General features: G+C 53.2%; 1 non-coding gene across 1 annotated transcript; it reads right to left on the reverse strand.

Moving 5' to 3' along the window:
- Positions 1-1100: 1100 nt before the first annotated feature.
- On the reverse strand, positions 1101-1171 carry TRNAG-CCC (transfer RNA glycine (anticodon CCC)). Its single transcript has one exon. It is a non-coding gene; the product is annotated as a tRNA-Gly (tRNA).
- Positions 1172-8419: the final 7248 nt, after the last annotated feature.

Below are 8419 nucleotides of genomic sequence, written 5' to 3' on the forward strand. Positions count from 1 at the left end.
TAATGGATAACTAATAAGAATATATCATAAAATGTAGGGGGAAAAAAAAGACCAGTTCTTAATGAAGACTGATCAATTGGACTACATCAAGCATCTCTGTTCATCAAACCACAGACTAAAGAGTAAAAAAGACACGTCACGGGGCTTTCCTGGTGGCGCAGTGGTTAAGAATCCGCCTGCCAACACAGGGGACACGGGTTTGAGCCCTGGTCCGGGAAGATCCCACATGCCGTGGAGCAACTAAGCCCGTGTGCCACAACTACTGAGCCTGCGCTCTAGAGCCCGCGTGCCACAACTACTGAAGCCCATGCACCTAGAGCCGGTGCTCCACAACAAGAGAAGCCCACACACAACAACGAAGAGTAGCCTCCACTTGCCACAACTAGAGAAAAGCCTGTGCACAGCAACGAAGACCCAACGCAGCCAAAAATAAATAAATTTAAAAAAGAAAAAAAAAAGACACGTCACAACTTGAGCGAATGTACTTGCAGTCAGCATAATCAACTGGTACTGAAGATATTTAATAAATTCTTACAAAACAAGAAGAAAAAGACCCGTAGGGAAATCACCAAGGTCTTGGGGGGGGGATGGGGGGGGAGAACCTATAAGAGAAAATCCAAATGGTTAACAAATATGTAAGGGTGCTCAAGTTCATAACCAATAAGGGATATTAGAAGTGAAATCCCAATAAGGGAACATTACAGATGGTGAAGGAGAAAGAGGAGGGGAGGGGAAGGGGGGGAGGGGGAGGGAGAGGGAGGGGAAAGGGAAGGAAAAGGAGAAGGAGAAGGGAAGGGAAGAGCGGGATAAGGAGGGGAGGAAGTGGGACAGGAGAAGGAGGATGAGTAGGAGGTGAAGGACACTTGCAGGTAGAAAGGTACCAACTGGCCAGCGAGGTGGGTGCTGCCATATGGTACTCCCTCACAGCCCCAGGGCTCTGCAAAGTCCCCATTCAGATGCGTCCTTAACGTCTTCCGCTCAGGACTGCCTTCGTACTCCTTGTGGCCAGAACCACGGACGTCATCAGACTTGCGTGTGCAGCAGGCAAAAACCAAGGGGTGAAGAGTCTGGGTCGGAAAAGAGATCAAGAGGAGATACTCTGCACTGGCCGGGAATCGAACCCGGGTCTCCCGCATGGGAGGCGAGAATTCTACCACTGAACCACCAATGCCCTTCCCTGTGCAAGCATCTGACGGCTCTCCAGAAAGCATCTCCAGAGCGACCGAGGGACCCGCGGCAGTGAAACAAAGAGGTTCCAGAACAGGCCTACACCGTTGTCTTTGAAAGACAGAGCTCACAGACTGACAGGCACTCGGAGCAAAGCCCTGCGAAAAAGGCCTACAAGCAGGCAACAGCATGAAGTGGGAACATTCAAATGAAAATATCAAAATATCGGCTTTGTCAGCCCACACCACAACTCTGAAAAAGGCTCTTTGTAACCGTACTACAGACCCCTGCCGAAAAAACATCGGAAATTCATCCAGTTCCCTTGTTTATGACCCTATACCTGCAACTGTCAACCTCAAACTCTTACCTTAGAGAGTCTGAGAAAATAATCCAACTTGCTAGGTTGGGCAAGTGAAATTCTCATCCAGGCAAGAAATAAGAAACAGAAGCAGAATTAGACTGGAATTAGAGGAAGGAAAGGGCCAGAATCAAGAGATAACGAAGAAACACACCATTGTTTTGTACAAGAATAGTGAGTCATTTTTGTAACCATTATAACAATATTATGCATCTGCTTTTTAAGGTGTTCAAAGCATTTGGAAGGATATGTGATATATCATAATTATTAAAAGATTAATTACTATTGTTTGCAACCAATGTTTGATTATATGGGAGAAGCTAATCTCCCAAATGGGACTCCATGTTGTGCTGAGTTTTAGCATTTGTGACTCTGAGATGCACGTGGGGTGTAGGCTTTGGTGTTTTGATTATATAAGGAGCAGACTAATTTTTAGAATAGTGTCGAGGTTAACATATTGGCCCTCTGATGAAATTGAAATACAGAGAGATTTCTTTCCCAATTTTTCCTGGGTGAAATTACACTGAAGAAAGGAACCTGGCGGGGTGGCTCCCCCACATGTTGGAACTTAGGAACCATTATGACTTTCTGAAAGATAGGAGCTGCAGACGTGCAGTCATGCTTCTCTTGCGGAGAAGCCAAGCTAGGTGGAGGCTGAGTCAGAAACTTGAACTCAACAAGGAAAACGACCATCCCCTTGACCTTGAAGAGCTTTGGTTCTATCTGCCCTCTGCCCAACACCCAAGACACATGCCAGCTCTGGCCATCACGCTTTCATTTACCACCGACATCAACCAGATCTACATGTATTCCCACACCCCTTTCTAAACTACAAACCTGCACTTTAAACTCACAACTCCTAAATCACAAATCAATGCCCCCATGCGTCTCAGAGTCACAAATGCTAAAACTCAACACACCAGTGAGTTCCCTGTCAGCATCACACACCACCCTCTGCCTCGACAGGTTTGGGAGGCACCAAGCGATGTGGGGGGCAAAGAGAATGATTGCATCATCAGTGAGGAAATGAAGCCCACAGTATTTTGATGTGAAAGCCACAGCTTGATGGTATTGCCTGACTTAAGCCTCCTATGCAAGCCTTTGCTCTGGGTGTTTTTTTTGTTTGTTTGTTTGTTTTTTCAGTTTGTTCTGCATGTCTACCAAAGAGGCCTGTTGTTTTCAGAACTCTTTTCAAAGTCCTTCCTGAGCCTCTTCCAGAGAAATCCTAGTCGAGCAGCACAGGTGGAAACATTGGTGGCTCAATGGTAGAATTCTCACCTTCCATGCGGTAGAACCGGGTTTGATTCCAGGCCAGTGCTTGCTTTTCTTCGGTTGCCTCTCCCCTTTTCCATGGGCAATATCCTTGGCACAGATAGGTCGTTCCTTATCCTGAATTATACCAAGACCGGCAAACTCAGGTGTACCAAGGTCAGAGGCCCCACTCCCCAACTTCCTTCATCTCCGCACGAGTTCCTCCCCAGAAATGTCCCCCTCCCCGGGCCCCTGAGGCCCCTCCCGTCACAGCTACAGTCCTTCAGTGACCTTCATTTCTTCATCCCCACTCCAAGTGCAATGTAGCCCAAGGATAGGATAGAAGAAAGGATAATAGTAAAAATGGTTTCAGTTTCAAGTATTCCAAACAGTAGAGATCCAGCAGACACACTTGGAGCTTGAAAAACATGCTCTCTTCACGGTATTGGGGATGGCAGTAAAGGGAGGAAAATGGCAAGTGTGCCCATTTAGTTAATTCCCCAGAAGACTTCAAGAAATTGCCCTCAACAGGATATGTTTTTGGTTGTTTCATTGTTTGTTTGTATGTTTTGCAGCCCTCCGCGGAGGTGAGACGTCCGCTGGCACAAAGGAAGGTAGGCACTCAAGGAACCCCAGGATAGAAAACAAGAGGGGGGAAGAGGAAGGGGGGGAGGAGGAGGGGAGGAGGGGAGGAGGGGGAGGAGGCGGAGTACGGGGAGGAGGGAAGGAGGGGGAGGAGGGGATGAGGGGGTGGAAGAGGAGGGGAGGAGGGGGTGGAAGAGGAGGGGAGGAGGGGAGGAGGGGGAGGAGGCGGAGTACGGGGAGGAGGGAAGGAGGGGGAGGAGGGGAGGAGGGGGTGGAAGAGGAGGGGAGGAGGGGGTGGAAGAGGAGGGGAGGAGGGGAGGAGGGGGAGGAGGGGGAGTACGGGGAGGAGGGAAGGAGGGGGAGGAGGGGAGGAGGGGGTGGAAGAGGAGGGGAGGAGGGGGTGGAAGAGGAGGGGAGGAGGGGGAGGAAAGGGAGGAGGGGGAGGAGGCGGAGAAGGAGGCCTCAGCCAGGTGAGTTTTCCGCAGCAGCTGGATAACCCTGGTCGAGAAAGGGCGTTCTTGCTCCACAAGCCTCTCTGCGACCACAGGCTTCGGCGCTGCTGCCTTCTTGGAAGACACCCTCCTTCCCTCTTTTGTCTCAGACAGGACGCTGAAGAGCGCGTCGTGCTAGATGATTTCTCCGCTCCCCAAAGCCCTAGGAGGGAAGGACAGACCGACGGAAGCGTTGCTCCGAAGTGGTCCATCGCGCAGCGTCCGGCCTTGTGTTGGATGATTTCCCGGGTGCCTCTCCTGGGTAAGAGTGGACCCCACAGGATATTCCTGCTGTTTCTTGAGGAGCAGTGGGAGGGACGCCAACTTGGCCGGCTCCTCGGGCCGCGCGAGACCCAGGCCCCTGAGCTAGGCCCCTCGATGGGCTGAGCCCAGAGAACCAGCAAGGGAACGGGTTGCCTCCTGCCGCCGCAGGTTCTCTCTCCTCCCGTTGCAGGAAAACACTGATCCAACTCCCGCCGTAAGCACCGGAGAGGCAGCTAGATCATTTCTGAGGGCTGGGGGAGTGGGGTGGGGTGGGGTGGGCGGGGGGCGCCGAGGGGCGGGTGGAGGGAGCGCTAACTCTCCGCAGGAACACGGCTGGGGTGGAAGAGGAGATGGCGGAAGGCGAGGCCGGGTGGAAGGCCAGAAGGGCTGGCTAGCCCAGGCAAGGCTACTGCGCGCCGGCTCCGGGAGCCTCCTTGCGAAGGCAGGCCTCGGGCCTCCTTGCTCCTGGAAGGGGTGCCTCTTTCCCATCTGGCCCCCAAGGGACTGTGGAGCGCGAGGCCTTCAGGCGACGTTCTCACGCTTTCGCAACACCGCGGCCGCGTGGCCTTTCTCCTGCAGATGCCTGCCGGCCAGCCTGCGGGAACTGCCCAGACCAGAGCAGGGCCCAGTGGGCGGGTCCCAGCGCGCGCACACACACGCTCGTGGCCGGCAGCGGGCTGGAGGAGAAGGCACGTCCCGCACTTGTGAACAGACAGGAGGCGTGGCTCAAGACGCAGGACCTATCCACACACTCTGGTCACGCAACAGGAAAGCCGGGAAGATGCGGATGCAGACTCGATTTCCCAAACTGTGGAGCGCCGGCTGGGGGTGCTCCTCTCGCCCTGCGCCCGGGGAGCAGAGCGCCGCGAGACACCACGGAAGAGACGTCGTCTGTCATGAACCGAGGGGTATCAGGGGAGAGCACGAACGCAGTCTCTCATGAGCACAAATCCCTACATCAGCACGCCCCGAGTGCAGTAGACGAGCCTCGTCCTGGGAAAACTACCTTCGTGACCACAGTCTCTCCCGAGCCCCGTAACTATGAGCGTACACCCCGCAGGCACGGTCAACACCCTGCCCTCCCCTCCCCTCGCTGTTCTTCCAAACCGATCTCCGAAAAGCCACCGATCGCCCACTCCCGCCTGCCCAACACACAGGAGATCCCACTGCCCGGCCCACAAGACTGACCGCCTTTCAGCAGTGGCGCCCAACCCACCGACCCGCAGCCACTGCGCTGTCTCATCATCTACACACGCCACCTGCTGCCTCTGAGGATCCCTCCGCAACACCTGCCACGGCTCTCGCTCTCTCCTGTTGCCTTACAGTGGACGCAACACTTATCCCAACAGGTCTTCGGAGTGAGCGTTGAAGGGAAGAGGGAAAACGCACCCAGTGCCTGGAAGAGTGTGCAGGGTTTAAATGCAACAGCCATTGTAGAAACCGTGGGACTTGATTGTGGTGGGTAGCATCGTTTTGACGTAGCGGTGTTGATTTTTACTCCTACCTTCTGCTTATGGCAGCAGTGTAACAGTTTTCCATTCTGTGCGTACTTCACCTGCTGCCTTTGTTGGGTCAGTTAACTATGTTAGCTCCCTACACCGCTTAATCTACAAGTGCAACAACCCTCCAGGATCCGACCCAGAGCTCACCTTCCTCTCAACCCTCGTGGATATCGCCTCCAGGCACCTCTGCCGAGCGCCTAATAAGCATTTCATCCAGGGCGTCTATTGATACTAACACCAAGACTTGGCTTGGCCTCTCTCGGTTATTCAGAGCTCAACATGACCTGCACCCCGGGTGGCAACAGGCGTGGGTTTGAACCCCACAGGGAGCTGAACCTCTGCAGGGCTGTGTAAACCGGAGCAAGATGCTCGGAAGCCCTGGAAAGCCACTTGTGCGGTGGAGATGAGGGGATGTGGCGCTGTGCGGGCGCAGGTTGGGTAGGGCTACCCTGGAGATAAGCACGACCTAGGTGCCCTGGGAATCGGCCACTCTGGTTTTTCTCGGAGCGGGGAACACACAGCAACACAATTCAGGGGATGGAAAGCTGCCCAAAAGGATTCCCTGACCGGGAGTCATACCTGGGCTGGTCGCGGCGGTTAAAGCGCAGAAACCTAGCCACGGGACCACCAGGGAGCTGCAGGTGGATGGCTTTTCTCGTGCTTCTGACTACAGTGACCTTTTCCCTTTGCTCTGGAAGGCCTTGAGCCTTCCGTAAGGGTCATCCGTCGTTCCAGAAAGCCTTCCCTAAGGCCGTTCCCTCCGTGCTTCCTCCAAAAACGGAACCCGAATGCCCGCGAGGCCTGCTGGGTCCCCACATCCAAGTAGTCAGGAATTCGTGTTTTCTCCTCTCTCAAGTGTGTGGACATTGATCTACACCGGGGTTTCTCAACTTCTGCAGTGTTGATATTTTGGACGGGATCATTTTTTGTGGGGGAGGGCTGTGCCTGAGGACGGAAGCATGTTTAGTGACACCCCTGGCTTCTGCTGACTGGATGCCAGGTGGAAACTCTCCGTCCCCCTTCTCCCAGTCTTAACAATAATAACAATAAAAAAAATGTGTCCAGACAAGGCCCAGTGTCACAGAGGCGGCCGGGGATGAAGGTGGGAGCCCAAATTGCCCCCGTTTGAGAACCAGAGATGTGCACAGTTGCTCCTGTTCCTGGCCTCTGAACTAATGCAGATGAGTCTCCTGATCAGGGCACAGGGGTGGATTTCAACTTGGCCCCCTGCTCATCTAGACGTTAGGATTTTAAGACTTTCATGTCCATCGAGATCGCGGGGATTTCTGCCATGAAGCCTTTTCTTTGGCTCCATCCTCGACATCAGCTTCTTTTGAGCCTGCCCAGGAGAGGCAGCCAGGAAGAAGTCTGAGTCTGCTCAGTGAGGTTCCTCTTGCCCCTTCTGAAACTTCACGCCTCTTTGGGTTCAGCCCACAGAGAAGCTTTAGGGGCCGCTTTATTCCAGCTGCCCCGAGCATCCGCGAGGAGGAGGTGCACGGGGAAGAATAGGGTTTGACTGTGGCACCTGCCGCCTGGGGCCCACACCTCCACCACCGCTAGTGCAGCCTTCTGGGCTCCCCGCGGTCCCACCAGCCGGGGGTTCCGTATTGGGCCAGCCTGAGCTCCGGAGACGCCCAAGCCAGGAGAGACACCAAGGGGGAACCAGAGGCCCACTTCAGTCCTGTCCACAAGGGACCCCCAAAAGGGTCCTGACTGAGAGAGAAAGGCAGGGAATCCTCTCTTACTGGGCAGGCAGAAGAGACATGAAAGGGAAAGTGAAGAAAAATCCTATGAAGTCTCAGGATCTGGAGTCACCATGAAGTTGACCGCCTCTGGAACCGCGTCCTCCCCCTGGCTGGCGAAGTCGAGTGGAGTCCCCTTGTTCAGTCCAGTCCAAGTAGACACAGCAGACAACGATGGCCCGGGTACCAGTGAGTAGGCAGTCCCCAGTCTTCCCACTTGGGAGTACTTGAACTTCCATAGCCATGAAATCCGTGCATTTCCAGGATGCAACTCACTGAACTCTTTTTCTCAACAGCTTGAGCAAAGGAGGAAAGGATTTGAGGAAAGGATCGATCGATCGGGTGTGGAGCATATAAGAAAACCACTGCAGTAAGGGAAGCAACCATTGTTGAGACCGTCTCATTTCTCTCTCACCCACCCCCTTAAAATGAATTGCACTTTCCCAGGTAGAGTACCCAGGTTGGACCCATTTTACTTTTAATGCACAGCTGGTGGCACCTAAGAGGAGTCTAGGAGGTTCACAGATGAATATTTGAAGCATGGTAGTCACTTTTGTTTAAGCATGCATTCCAAAAAGCAACGAACGAATCAAGCTCACCTGTGCCTTATCTACAAAGATGGGAAAGGAGAAGTACATATAAACGAATGGAAAACGTCATAAAATAGCCTTAAGTGTCTGCTCTTTCCAACGAAGTCCTTCCCTGGATATGCTCATCAATGTCTTCTCTTTCACCAAAATCTGACATCCAGGGCCAGACCCTACGATCGCTTTTCAGGATCCAGCCTATTATTCCCCTCTCTGTATCTCCGCTTCTTCCTCATTTTCTTCTATTCACACAAAACAAAACATGATAGAGCTCTCCCTCAGCCTCCAGTTTTCAACATCGCACCCAGCGAACAATTTCGCAAATTAGGTATGCTCTGTGGGACTCTCTCTGCCTAGAAAGAAGAGGAAATGCTAAGCAGCACAAAGCTTTGTACTTTCCACGGTTCGGAATTACTAAAGGAAACTTTCTCTAAGACCAAAGGCCTGAAAAGTGAGCTAACTTCGCGCCGCC

Source organism: Mesoplodon densirostris, chromosome 2 (genome assembly GCF_025265405.1).
Source record: "Mesoplodon densirostris isolate mMesDen1 chromosome 2, mMesDen1 primary haplotype, whole genome shotgun sequence".
NCBI lineage: Eukaryota > Metazoa > Chordata > Mammalia > Artiodactyla > Ziphiidae > Mesoplodon > Mesoplodon densirostris.